The sequence below is a fragment of the Ambystoma mexicanum genome, chromosome 2p, assembly GCF_040938575.1.
Source record: "Ambystoma mexicanum isolate Mex_15411 chromosome 2p, UKY_AmexF1_1, whole genome shotgun sequence".
Taxonomy (NCBI): Eukaryota; Metazoa; Chordata; class Amphibia; order Caudata; family Ambystomatidae; genus Ambystoma; species Ambystoma mexicanum.
In genome coordinates, this window is record NC_090923.1 from 1,008,135,511 (window position 1) to 1,008,150,846 (window position 15,336).

General features: G+C 51.2%; 1 long non-coding RNA gene across 1 annotated transcript in view; it reads left to right on the forward strand.

Moving 5' to 3' along the window:
* Window positions 1-398: 398 nt before the first annotated feature.
* The window catches only part of LOC138565984 (uncharacterized), a 170,247-nt gene continuing 155,309 nt past the window's right edge, over window positions 399-15,336 (forward strand). Inside the window, exons 1-2 of the long non-coding RNA XR_011301755.1 lie at window positions 399-458; window positions 812-870. This is a non-coding gene — a long non-coding RNA (uncharacterized lncRNA). The remainder of the gene's footprint in view (window positions 459-811; window positions 871-15,336) is intronic.

Here is a 15,336-nt window from a genome sequence, read left to right on the forward strand (position 1 = left end):
TGTATTAATTTCTTTAATACTCAGTTTTTCTAATTTGAAAAATAAGGATCTCAAATCAATTTTATCACTATTGAGTCTTTTGAATGGGTTCAATGTAAAACCTCGTGGAGCAAACAGAGCTTTAATATCTTCATCTAGTGTTAATAAATATTCAGCTGCTTCAGCTGTTTTTTTTGTTTTTTTCCACCGGATATACTTATTTTTTCTAATTGGAAATCCAATATGTTTTAATTGCCTCCTTGACACGCAATCAATCTGTTTATGAAGTCGGGGTTCGTTTCCCTAGCATTGTTTCCATTGAATTCAGCAAGTCCAATATGGCGAATTTATTTTCAATGCAACATGGCCGTGTTTGAATCCCTCAGCCTTTCCCTACTTAGCTGCAGCTTTCTATTTTAGTCCTGTTCACAGCCCGGGCTGCTTCCTTTCACATCACTTTGGCTTTTCCTGCTGTGCTGGTAAGACGGTTTTTCATGGCCCCACTGACACTTGCAATTAGTGCACTTGCATGTCTCAATTCAGCAATACTTGATTCTCTCTAGTACCAGTCAATTACTCTCTGGAATAAGATCGCGTAATGCTTGGTGTGTTTGCTTCCTAATCACATTGTCATTACATAACCTAGTTGGTACGTTACAATAGATTTTGCAATTCCTGCCGCTTAGAAATGTTGTGTTTCCTACAGAAATGACTGCAATTGCGAAGCTGTGAGGTACAAGTTTCCTTTTTAAATTGCTTTTTAGTCTACATCACATCTTTTCACTCAATTTGGTTACATCCTTTCATAATCTCTTTTTCTTTACGATTTCAGAGAGTTTTCTGGCAATGTCCTTCATTCCATGTATCTTAGGTCCCATCTCCTATTTACAGGTACTGTTGTAATTGGCACCTTTTTGGAAATAATTCCGGTATATAGCTCTGCTTTTAATTTAACTTACATAAGAAGTACCCATTATTGGGCTTTTTGGTCAACCTTGCCTCTTTGAATGCGCTGTTACAGTGACTCCCATGGATGCATGTTAATTTTTTGTACTTTTTTGTTTCCCTTGCTTCCTGTGTATTTCTTGCATCCCGGCACCATGGATTCTCCGTTCATTTCAACATCATCCAATATGTGTTACTGTGTCTTTTTTATTACCTACCACTGACGCTGTGGTTTCCCTTATTTTTATCATGACCTTTGATATAATGTGACCCTTCAATCCTTCTTTTCTTTTATGTTGTGACCCTATTTATTTATTTATTTATTTATTTATGCCATATGACAAAATTATCTACCTATACCTTTTGTTTGCCTCTGTGTTTTATGCCTCTTGCCTTGTTTTTGAATTTACACAATGCATGGTTTTTATACCAACATTATTTGTTTATTGGTGCATAATTGTCTATGATTTTGTTGTGTATTATGTTTAGCCTCGGATGAAGAGTCGGTTTAGATTCGAAACACGTGTCAGGCTACTTTGCAAATAAATCCATCTGACTTATAACCACATCTCTCTTCAATTACTTGCAACACATACCTATATTGCACTCTTGGGCGCAGTGCGACTGAGAATTGCCGGTGCCCCACCTTTAAGCAGGTTGTACTCCTGGTATGAGTACTTCGTAATTGCTGATTGACAGATTAAGGTTACAGCCTGCGTGAAAACATTGATTGTATATGTTGACGCTAAACTGTCCTTCTCTAACCAGGTGGGCCATCTGAGCTCCACGTGTGGTTATATTAACAAATTGCTACGCCAAATCCATTCATATCTTTCCTTGGAAAATAGATCCTTATTGGAAACCACTCTTAAAAACTCCAGTCTTGATTCCTGTAACAGCCTGTTCTCTGGTATTTCCCCCAAAAACTTGAATAACTTGCAATTTCTTCAAAATGGAGCAGGTGAAGCCAATCATGTCACATTGTTTAGGTGTGCTCTTCATTGGCTGCCGGTGATGCACCATACCCAACATAAGGTGATATCATTGACTCAGAAATGCATTCAGGGTGGCGGCCCTAGCTACTTGAGTGCCTGTGTGCATGCATAACCTATTAACAGAACTATTTGTTCTAAGTCCAGCATTGCGTTGTGTCAACCAGGACATAAACTGGCCAGATTCGGAGGAACCAATTTTAATATATGGGTCCCGGAAAGGTGGAATCTTCTTCGAGCTGATCTGCGGAATCTTTCCTCTATTAAAAATTCGAAAAGAATCTGAAAAGTCTTCTTTTTGATAAAGGCCCTGATTGATCTTCCTTCTCTTCTGTTCCTTGTTGGTCTGTGTTTGTGAATCTTGGCGCCCTGAGACCCTTTGGTGTGTGGCACCTTATATGAAAATTAAAATAAATAAATTATTAACTAACTCGACCTCACACCTTCTCTAGGCTAGATGCTATCCTAATCGCTAATGAATCTGCGCACAGTTTCTTTGAGGTCTAAATCCTGGGCCGTCAATCCCAGACCATACACCAGTTACAATGGTAATCTCAGATAGATGCCCTCTAATGACGACGTCAGAGTGGAAATACAACTTTACACTGTATGAATCACAAGGTGACAAAGAAATTCGCCAGGTGCAAATTCAAGCTTTGTTTTAATTAAATGGCTGGAAACATGTCCCCCAAACCCTCTGGGTCATGGCGAAAACCACCCAGAGAGGAGTCTTTATCAAAAAGGTGTCCCTCATCACAAAGCAGGATAAAGTCCAGGTGTCCGCCCTATAGTCAAAGATAAAACTGGTGGAAAAGGACTACAGAAGATCACACACAAGCACAACCCGGAATGCCATAAAAAAGCTACGTATTGCTTTAACTTGATCTACATCAAAAAGGCACTGTTTCGCCACAAAACAAACAGGCTTCACGTTCTCTGAGTACATAAACAAGGTAGGGAGACTTCTTGTGCAATTAATAAAAAAGAAGCGGCCCACAACTCATCCCAGCAATTAAGAACGAAGCAGGAGTAGTGGCAATAAACCCAATAGAGATTGGAAGGGAAGTCAACAGTTTTTATGCTAATGCGACCTGCCTGCACATACAAACCTTCTTCAGAAAAACTCCCCTTCCTAAACTACCCATGGAACAGGCAGAGTGCTTGGTTAGACCCATCACAGAGGAGGTCGTCTCTAACTCCATAAGAGCTCTACAAAACAATAAGGTTCCCGGACCAGACAGCTTATCAGATGAGTTTTATAAGGATAGTAGAGATGTCCTTATCCTGCACTTAACCAAACTATATAACAACTTCTAAGAACAACAAGCACTTCCGGACTCTACGTACTAGGCCTCAGTCAGCATTATATCAAAAGAAGGGACAGGGGAAGTTACTAGCTGATATCCCTTCTTAACATAGACCTGAAGATCCTGAGAACAATTATAGCAGATAGAGTTCAACTCTCAATTACACATATTTTACCCACTGTTGGGTTTATAGCACATACATCATCAAAGGATCGTCTTAGCAGAGGTTAATAGAAACACGCCAACATTTAATCTATCGATGGAGAGAAGGATTTCAATAGAGTTGAGTTGCCTTTGCTTCATAGAGCACTCGACGAAGGTAACTTCCAGGAAACCTTTATTTCATGGGTAAGAAACTTAGATAAAGCAGCTACAGCCTATATTAAAACTGGGCAAACTGCACCTTTCAAATTAGCAAGAGGTACGTGACAGGGTTTCCCCCTTTTCCATTTGCTATTGAACATAGCAAATAGCTACATTGGAGCCCACCCACAAATGACTGGCATTCCTGTAGGTAAGATAGAGAGCAATGTATTGCCCTTCACAGAGGACATACTCCTGACTCTGACCCACCCAGAACGGGGCCTACCTCTCCTACTAGCCATCACAGAAGAATACGGTAGACTATTGGGCTAGAAGATTTAACTAGTTTAAAACAGAGGAACTCCAGCTGGGCAAGACGACCTTTGCCTTAGATGTGTTGGTGGCGCATGGGATACAAGCAACAAATACACAAACCTACTGATGAATCAAGCTTAAAAGCACTCTAGACGCAATGGTGAAAGTTAACATGGACACAGGGCTAGAGGGGATAGAATCTGAGCTGAAGCACTGATCTACACACACCATGTCACTCATGGGGAGAATCTCCCTCTTTAAGATTGTCTTGCTACCACAACTTTTACACAACTTTTCCATGATTCCATGATAAAACCACAAGTCTACTTCAATCAGCTACAAAAGGCCTTGCATACATTTCTTTGGCCAGAGTATTAGAGCAAACTTAAGTTGAGTTCGATAACATGCCCAAAAGCCCAAGGTGGGCTTAACTTCCGAGATTCCGGACCTTACTAGAGGGCAAAGAAATTAGCACAGCTAGCCAGGACCAAAATAAGTAGTCTCTGAACAACCCATGTGGCTGTAGCACGAAACACATCTGCTCGACCGATTAAACACAACTGACTTCCTACACCAACACAAATGACCTAAAGCACAATATTGGAACACACCAAAGCTATCTGGATAGTGAACCTAAAAAAGGTAAAGATCGATCCTGGCCCACGTTGGCTCAACAAGGATTTCCTAATGAATTGAAAAGCTCTTTAAGGGAGGGACTGGAATGGGCAAGGCAGAGGCGTCTCCAGGGAGCGGCCTGGGGTGGCACGTGCTACCCCTGGAATTTGAATGCCCACCCCAGGACCCACCCCATTATCCTAAACTATGATCATTATGTGAGTGTGAGCTCGTACTTCATGCCACCCCTGCATAAGTCAGTGCCCCACTTGGGCCACCCCGGTCAAAAGAGTCTGGACACGCCACTGGGGCAAGGCCTGTGATACCTGGGGCAATGTTATACCAAGGGCACGCTGGACTCATATCTCCTCCTCTCTCAGAAATACAACCTTCCAAGGTGATACTTTTGGAAATACCTAATGATACGACAATGCTTACACACACGATTGGGCCACAAATGGATAGGCCACCCCAGGCCTACCATTATATATTGCATATGCTGGAGCAAGGAAAGCTGGCACAACAGCATATGCAATACTTCAAAAAAGCATTGCCAACTTCACTACATCAATAAAAGAGAAATGGCAAGCGGGGATCATTTTATTTTTGAAGATGAGGAATTGGGGCCCAGAGACTCAAACATAAGACGGATTTCCTATAGGATACTTCACAGAATCCACTGACTCGCATGCATAAAATTAACGCCTCAATAACAGCACGATGCTGGAGAGGCTGTGACAAAGAAGGCACATTTCTACATATGCTACACGAATGCCCCAAGGTAGTGGTTATAGGAGTCATCTCTGCAGTCCTGCAAGTCCCACGTGATGATCCAAGGAGTTTGACACTTCTTGGCACTCAATACTCCAAAACACGCTACTGCAGCAACAGGAAAAGTGGTGCTTACTAGCGCCAGCCAACGCAGAACAACTAGAATGAGACATTGCAAAGGTCCTCATCAAACCCTTTAGAGGGAATGGAGAGACCTTATGTTCCAAGTGGCGGCCTAGGAAACTGTCTAAATTGGAATCTTTTCAGCAATGTTTTATACCATTTGGTACTTGTACATTGACCTAACGCTTTTATACTACGAATACGTACAAATAACCTAATACAAAAAGACCGAATGAGAAATGACCTAATTTATTTGACCAGAAATAGTACGTAGTTTAGTATAGGTATGGTAAATAATAGGTGGGGTGTGGGGTAAGGGTATAAGCTAGTATAGGGAGGGTGCTGGGGCACTCCCGCTGCGCATTATAGAAAAAAAGTTACAAAAGCAAAAAGTAATTTTCGTTTTTCTGTCCAAAACATTAACAGGCCGATTCATGGAATAATTAGCGTGGCGCAAGTGGGCAAAAACGTGCGAATCGCAGTGGAATAGCGAAAATTGCAGTGCAAGTGTGAAAATCGCACGAAAAGCAGCGCACGTCGATTCATGGAAGTCCGTGCGCGAGAAAACCAGCGGATGTGCGATAAAAAGTGCGCCGCGCACATTGGCGCACAGGCCATCTAACAGCGTGCGCCAGGTCACAGCGAAAATCGCACAGGCCACAGCGAAATTCGCACATAGCGGGGCGCACGCAACAAAAGTAGGCGGAACACGGGCGTAACACTCGGAATGGGGAACAACTTCCAAAAAATTGGGCGTCACGGGGGAAGTACAGGGCACAAGTGCGCGGAACGCCCACACGCTCGCCTACAACACGCATTCATGGAATAGAATAGGGCAAAAAAGCACACGCTCAAACCAGCGCACAGGCACAAACACGACCGCCACAAGAAAGCAGGCGGTAGCGTCTCTGCGGCTGTAGGAAATGTGCGCCAAAAGGTGCGCCAACAAATAGCACCCATATACTGCCATGATGAATGTCCTATACTGTGGCCCTCCAGGACAAATGACGTGCAAAGGGGTACCCACAAACACGGACACGCTGACAAAAAATACGTGTGCGTGTATACCTGGGTGCGCGGGAAGTCTCACACGCGATTTGGCCGGGTACGTGGATTTCAGGGGTGCGAGGGAAGTTCCACACGCGATTCCATCAGGGTAGGTGTATTTCAGGGGTGCGCGGAAAGTTCCACACGCGATTCCATCAGGGTACGTGTATTTCAGGGGTGCGCGGGAAGTCCCACACGCGATTACAGCAGGGTACGTGTATTTCAGGGGTGCGCGGGAAGTTCCACACGCGAATAGCCTGGGCGCGTGTATTTCAGGGGTGCGCGGGAAGTCCCACACGCGAATAGCCTGGGCGCGTGTATTTCAGGGGTGCGCGGGAAGTTCCACACGCGAATAGCCTGGGCGCGTGTATTTCAGGGGTGCGCGGGAAGTCCCACACGCGATTACAGCAGGGTACGTGTATTTCAGGGGTGCGCGGGAAGTTCCACACGCGAATAGCCTGGGCGCGTGTATTTCAGGGGTGCGCGGGAAGTTCCACACGCGAATAGCCTAGGCGCGTGTATTTCAGGGGTGCGCGGGAAGTTCCACACGCGAATAGCCTGGGCGCGTGTATTTCAGGGGTGCGCGGGAAGTTCCACACGCGAATAGCCTGGGCGCGTGTATTTCAGGGGTGCGTGGGAAGTCCCACACGCGATTACAGCAGGGTACGTGTATTTCAGGGGTGCGCGGGAAGTTCCACACGCGAATAGCCTGGGCGCGTGTATTTCAGGGGTGCGCGGGAAGTCCCACACGCGATTACAGCAGGGTACGTGTATTTCAGGGGTGCGCGGGAATTTCCACACGCGAATAGCCTGGGCGCGTGTATTTCAGGGGTGCGCGGGAATTATCACACGCGATTTGGCTTGGTACGTGTATTACAGGGGTGCGTGGGAAGTTACACACGCGATTAGGCTGGGTGGGTCCTCATAGGTGTTCCCTGTACACCCTCGACGGCCCCTGCAGGCAGCCCACAAAACAGGGGACTACCCTGCACACCTGCTCATGTCTCCCACCACCCCCACCCCCCACCATCCAGGGGCACCCTCCACCAGGCCCCCACTCATGTCTCCCACCACCCCCACCCCCCAGCAGTGCAGGGGCAGCCTCCACCAGGCCCCCACTCATGTCCCCTATCACCCCCACCCCCCGCCACAAGGGGCACCCTCCACCAGGCCCCCACTCATGTCTCCCACCACCCCCACCCCCCACCATCCAGGGGCACCCTCCACCAGGCCCCCACTCATGTCTCCCACCACCCCCACCCCCCCAGTCACCAGGGGCACCCTCCACCAGGCCCCCACTCATGTCTCCCACCACCCCCACCCCCCAGCAGTGCAGGGGCAGCCTCCACCAGGCCCCCACTCATGTCCCCTATCACCCCCACCCCCCCGCCACCAGGGGCACCCTCCACCAGGCCCCCACTCATGTCTCCTACCACCCCCACCCCCCAGCAGTGCAGGGGCAGCCCCCACCAGGCCCCCACTCATGTCCCCTATCACCCCACCCCCCCGCCACCAGGGGCACCCTCCACCAGGCCCCCACTCATGTCTCCCACCACCCCCACCCCCCAGCAGTGCAGGGGCAGCCTCCACCAGGCACCCACTCATGTCCCCTATCACCCCCACCCCCCCGCCACCAGGGGCACCCTCCACCAGGCCCCCACTCATGTCTCCCACCACCCCCACCCCCCCAGTCACCAGGGGCACCCTCCACCAGGCCCCCACTCATGTCTCCCACCACCCTCACCCCCCAGCAGTGCAGGGGCAGCCTCCACCAGGCTCCCACTCATGTCTCCCACCACCCCTACCCCCCTGCCACCATGGGCACCCTCCACCAGGCCCCCACTCATGTCTCCCACCACCCCCACCCCCCACCATCCAGGGGCAGCCTTCACCAGGCCCCCACCCATGTCTACCACCACCCCCACCCCCCAGCAGTGCAGGGGCATCCTCCACCAGGCACCCACACATGTCCCCCTGCCCCCAGGTCCTGACAATACTCAATCATGGCAGTAATGGGCAGCATACCCAGCACAAACACCCAGGCAAGGATTGCATCCACCCACATAGTGAATGCAATTACATGATACAACCCCAATGGCAAGTATGTAAATGAACACATGTCCGTCACACACACATACACAACGGGTGCAAGTGAATGTCAAAACCCATATCATGACATGTATGAAACCAATGAGAAAATACCACAAGTGAAAGTTAAAAAAACATGTATTAAAGATGAAAAATAAGTAAACAAATCAAACATACAACAATGGGGATAACAAAATAAATGGTCCATGTCCGAGAACAAATGTAAAAATAAAAAAAACAAAGTAATCCAAAAACAAATGTTGTCCAAAGCAATGTCATGTGGAAGGAAAATAATGAAAAACCATTTCCTCATGGTGAACACAATAATCAATAAAAAAAATGTTTCTTCAAAAAGCAAACTATATACACGAATATTCCAGGGTCCATGAGCCCAACACCATAAATGAAACCTACTACTACCTAATGAAAAAAATCTATACAAAAAAGTGGCCATTGTCCGAGCGGTCCAAAAAAATAAAAATGAATAAAGGAAACATAACTAACTAACTAAATAACTATATACAAAGGCAGCGGGCAAGTCCTGCGGCTCACTCGGTGATGTTGCTGGCCAGGGCATCATCGAACTCCATGTCGATGTCCTGGAGGCGGGACTCTGTCCTGGCCCTGAGGTCTCGCAGGGATAACCCCATGTTCAGCTCAAACTCCCTGCGAGCTTCCTCGAGGCACTCAGCCCGCCTCAACGCCCGACGCATGGAGAACTCCGCCCTGACCATGGTGAGCCGCTCCTCTTCCGCCCGCTGCCGCTCCGCACCTATCCGCTGGACCAACTGCTCTCACACGGAAGACACCACCATCCCAGGGTTGCCCTGCCCTCCGGCTGATGCCTGCCCCTCTGATCTTGATGGCCCCGAGCCATGATGCCTCCCACGTCGAGCCTGCTGCTGCCTCCGACGCCACTGCCTCTGCCAGCACGACGGAATCCAGGCTGATGGAAACCACCGACGCCGTCGTGCACGTGCCCTGCCCGATGATGCTGTCACATCTTCCATCTGCTGGGGTCCAGTTGCTGTGTTGTCCACCCCTGCTGGACCTCCGACTCCCAACTGTGGCAGGGATGGGATCCCCACCGAGCTGGCTGCATTGGTCGGGGCAGGTCCACAGGGGGCCCTGGTGGCATCTGGGCCGGAAGACTGCAAGGAGAACGACTGGTGTATAGCCTGCACAGAGGAGGAGAGGGCCGGCAGATTGGCCAACACATGCAGCAAACCCCCGAACATGGCCGATCCCAATTGGGCCACGTCGGCACGGTGCACTTCGTGATGACGTGCGTGCTCCTCCCGGGAAGCATGCACGGCATCACGAATCACAGCCGTGCGCATCGCGACCCCAATCAGGACCTTCTCCACACGGCCAGGGGTTCCCACGTCCGCAGGTGGAGGGGAGTCAGGTGACATGGACATCCCCTCTACCTGCGGACGGGCCTGGGACGGGGCATCCCTGCTGGTGCATGGTGGTGCACTCACAGGGTCAGGGACAGCGACATGCACAGGCCCCTCCACGGTGACCTGTGCTGCCTCCTGCCCCTGGCCCTGGACTGCACCACTTGCACCAGCAGGGATGCCCCCACCAGGCCCCATGTGTGCCCCAGTGGCGGCCTCCTCCTCTGTGCAAACCACCAACCTGGATGGCTCCTCACCGTCTCCCACCGTAGCAGGCCCCTGTGGGGGCTCACCCACCCCTTCCGCTGCAGCCGTGGGGGCATCCCCGCCGCCTTGCTCCACAGCGCCGTCTCCGCCCTCTTCTTCACTAGCCGCTGCGTAGAGGGAGACAAAGAACACAAGCATCAGGGTACTGTACAATGGTCCCCTAGACAGGAAGCAATAGCAGATGAGCACCACTGTCAAAGTACACTTCCATCATGTCCCTCCACAACACATGGGTCAGTCCAGGCAAAACACACACAGTAACAGGCATGGTGCATGCCATGGACATTTCCATGCATGTCCAATGGACTCTTGAAACATTCAATGATATGTAACTCTCATGCATCATGGCTCATGCCTATCACATGCACACACTTCACCTCAGTCACATCCATCTGGCCCCAAACACACCAAACACAGCGGATACAAGGGTAATTTGGCTGCTTCACTGAATCTGTGCATTGTCACACACATGTGTCATGCATCCATGGCATGCACAAGTCACAGACACGTAGGTCAGGCACACAGACATGGCTACCATATATGTACCTGGCATCAGCACCCATCCCTCACCCCCACCCATGTCCAGGTACAGAGACTGGCATGCTCTCATGTTCAAAATCTGCATAGGGCTCCCCATGCGGCATTTGAACACATGCAACAACCCTGTGGGTCACAAATCACTGGTCGCACATGCATTACTATGATGTCCCTGCACACATACATGCATACATGGCCTATGGCACACATACAGGCAAGTATCATAGAACCAGCACACCGCAACATGCCCTGTCTCACACAGTAATGCTTGGACACTTACCGCTCAACTCCAGACGGGCCTCCCTCTCAAGGTTCTGGGCGTGGAGCGCTGGGCGTACGCGTTCCAGGACCCTCATCTGGATGGAACTCATGCGGCCCCGGCCCCCCTCCACGAGGCGCCGGGCCTTCACAAGGGTCCTGGACCTCAAGTCCTCCCAGCGCTTCTTGATCTTCAGGACGTTGCGGGTTGCCACCCCCTCCGCGTTGATGGCAACCACACAGTCGGCCCAGATCCTCTCCCGTCCTTCCTTGCTGGCGCAGGACGATCCAAAGAGGACATCATACTGCCGCCGGACATGCTCCACCAGGACACCAACTTCGGTGGCAGTGAAGCTGGTGCCCCTCTGCCCCTCTGGCCTGGGGTTGCCACTGGTGCCAGATGTGGAAGTGCCCGACATGGCAACCCCAGAGGCAGGTGTGGGTGGGCAACTGGGTCCTGGGGCTGGGCTGTGGAGCGATGTAATCCCAGTCGGGAGTCTTCAGTTCCAGCAGGGGTGGACACAGCAACTGGATCCCTGCAGATGTCTGATGTGCAGGCATCAAATGGCAGGGCACGGTGGCAGCAGGCAGGCAGGCAGGCAGGCAGCAGCAGATGGCACGTGGGAGGCTGCTCGGGGCACTGCGGGGCAGTAACTCGGCCTTCTGGGCAGGAGCGTGGTCTTCCATGTGTTTTCGCGTGGCCAGCTTGATACGGAGTGATTTGGCACGTGAAAATCCTGCACGTCAGCGTGAAATCCGAGGAAAGGCCCTTAGCGCGTAAGCGCGTCAGCACGCATATGCGATTCTATTGGACCAGAGTCCCTCAGCGCGTAAGCGCGTCTGTGACGTGACCCGCACGGGTGTTCCCCACTCAGCACGTGATGACGGAGCACACGTGGAAATACTGCACGTCAGCGTGTAATTGACAAAAGTGCGCGTACACGCGATTGGCCTATGTACGTGTATTTCATGGGTGCGCGGGCACTTACACACGCAAGTACGTCAGCGCACCTGTATCCCGTGGTGCGTGGGAATTTCCACACGCTATTGGACTGGGAACTGGATTCCAGGGGTGCGCGGGTCACACGCTCGCCTAGAACACGCGCAAAGCATAAATTTGCGCACTTTAACAATAACAAGCTCAGACGCCAGGATGAACATACCGTTCCTAGCAGCAGTGGCAGTGGGCTACCAAAGGAGGAGGAGGAGGATAGTCAGGGCCAGAATATTCACACCCAGAACCAGCCTTTTCGGGATGCCTGATGACCAGGTGTATGGGAGGTACAGGTTTCCACCACACATAATACTGGACCTGGTGAGTGAGTGGGAGGATGACCTCTCATCACCCACCCTGTGCTCCCAAGCACTCAGCCCCCTGGAGAAGGTCCTCAATGTACTGCACTTCTTAGCCACTGGATCATTTCAGCGGACAAGTGCCATAGTGGGTGGGGTGTCACAGGCCACCCAGTCACGCTGCCTACACCAGTTCTTGAACATCATCACTGCACGCCCATCAGTCCGCAGGCACATATACCTGCCCAGAACACCTGCAGAAAGGCATGCTGCCGCCCTGGATTTTTACGGTGTGGCACGATTCCCCAAAGTGCTAGGTGCCATCGACTGCACCCATGTGGCTCTACGTCCCCCCAGGGCATCTGAGCACATCTATAGGAACCGCAAGCACTGGCATTCCATTAACGTGCAGGTAGCATGTAATGCCAAGGGAATCATCACCTCAGTATATGCCAACTATCCCGGGTCCACCCACGACAGCTTCATTTACCGAATGTCCACCCTAAGCCGGGACCTAGAAGCTGGGCGGCATGGCGATACATGGCTGCTTGGTGAGTATGTATGCCACTGCACATGCATGCATGTTGGATACTGAGCAAGGTCACAACCCCACCAATGATACCAATCACCACCTCCACAGGGGACAGTGCCTACCCTCTCAGCCCCCACATGATGACGCCAATTCGGAACCCCACCACGCCACCCGAGGTAAGATATAACACAGCCCACATTACGACCCGGGGCATAGTGGAGCGCACATTCGGAGTGCTAAAGTCACGCTTTCGCTCCCTTGACCGTTCTGGCGGCCAGCTGTTATACGCTCCCCCAGTAGTGTGCAGGATCATAGTGGCAGCATGTGTCCTGCACAACGTTGCAACACGCCGGGGCCTGGCCGTGGACATGGTGGTGGCCCCACATCCCCAACCACATGCACAGCCACTGCGCATGGGAGGGGAAAGGGCACGGGGGGAGGCAGCCCGTACACAGCTAGTGGCTAATTACTTCACATAGAAATCACACCCCTGTGGAGTGCACACTGCCCTGGCACATTCCATCTGACAATCAATGATGACTCAACCTGACACTGATCCTGAATGTCTTGAGAATGAACCGTGAATACCATATCAGCCTGAGATTGTTCACCTGGAAGTGTCACAATGTGTGCATCCCTACCCACACAGACACCACCAATGCAGTTTTGTGGAGTTACACATTCGAGCAGCTAAAAAGAATACCCACTTGCAAAATGCAACAAGAGGACAGTGCCATGTCAGCCAACCCAACCCCAGCACCGCCACACGACACACCGTGCCATGTCATGCTATTTGCAGGTAAACAAAGTAATCCCCACAACATGACACTAGTGTCACTATGGACAGTGTCCCTATTAGAAACCTGCAACACCTGAAATGCTCACAGCAATGCCGGACCAACAACATACTTGAGCACGTACTACCATTAACATGACATCACAAATGTTACATATTAGTAGTCTCACCACCTGGAAATGCCTGCACTCCCACCACTACCAACTGTGCAGTGTTGGCGCCATGTAGAGTTGTAGGTGCACTGCTGCCAACATGGACCCCATCTCCAGACTAGAGGTCCTTGTGTAGACATGAGGAAGGGACCTGCAAATTGGGAGGTAGACACAGAAGATGAGTTACACATCAATGCAACATGCAGTGTACAACACAACAGCAATATGCACTAGGAATGTATACACAGTATTGACTACAGACTGCCCACACAGCTCATGGGAGTCCAACGTCACTGTGTAATTCACTGTCACTTGGGCACACCCTTTGCAAGCCCATGGAAACGGGAAGCAGGAGGGGTGTGTGTGACTCAAACCCAAGCATCTGAACCAAATGCATTACAAGCCTGCATGTGCCCAGCCACAATGCAGCGTATGCCCACAGGAACCACGGAAGCCAACAAATCGTCCCAAAAAAATAGGGAATAAAATAAATAAAAATAAAAATAAGAAACAATCAAAAATGGCCATTGATGGGCCCGGGGGGGTTGGGGAGGCCACCCAGGAGGTCCGAGGACAGGATGCACACCAGAACCCACCTGCGTGGATCCTGGGAAAATAAAACACCTCCATGGGCTCATGGCCCACACGGCTACCCTATTGTGGGAGTATCACTGCTGTCGCTATTATCACCCTGTGCAGCTGCATCCGGAGGTGGTTGCACTATGGGAGGCAGCCCACGCAAGGCCCTAGTCTGCTCCTCCATGGCTGCAAGCATGCGGGTGTGGTAGGTCTGGTTCTGGAGGATGAGTGTGCGGAGGTCCCCATGCAACAACTCACGGGATGCCCGGACCTCCGCCCTCGTTGCCTGCATCTCAGCTGAGAGCGTACGGGTGAGACGCTCCAGCTGCTGTTCTGTCCTTTGGTGTGTTGAAGCCTCAAGCTCAACAAGAGTCGTCCTGAGGTGAAGGAGCTCCTGCCTCAGGGCTTCCCTGTGGCCCTGGGACTCAATGGAGATGGCCTCCTGCAGAGTCGCCAGTGCCGCCCGCCTGTCCCTGTTGGACCCCAACATGTCCTCCCTGTGTGACTGGCAGATGGAGTCGGTTGCCTGCTCTAGTCGCTCCATCAGCCTTTCTGGGGGGACAATGGAAGTGGCCACCCTATCCATGGCCTGAGCCATCATCTCGGATGATGCAGCCTGTTGGGTTGCCATACCGTAAATGGATTGCTCCCATGCGGTATTGCCAGGTGGCGTACGGCCACCACGTCGGCGGGCACCACACCTGTCTGGGGCAAGGCGAACTGCGCCTTGCTGTGCCGGCACTGCCTGAGGCTGCAGGACTGCATTCCCCCTCTGATCTGCTGGCCCAGGAACAGGATCAGATGTCGCGGAGTGTGACCCTGCATCCGTAACCACCAAAGGCGTAGCTGCCAACACTGACATCCCCATGGAGGGTTCTGACCCTGGTGCAGGTGGGTGAGACAGAACAGAATCCCTCCCTGGAACACTCACCTGCGACGGCACGTAGGTCTCATCCGAATCAACACCTGAGTACAGCTCGGGGGAGGTGCAGCCAGAGACACCCCTTGAGAGCACGACCTGCAGCACTTGTGGGTTC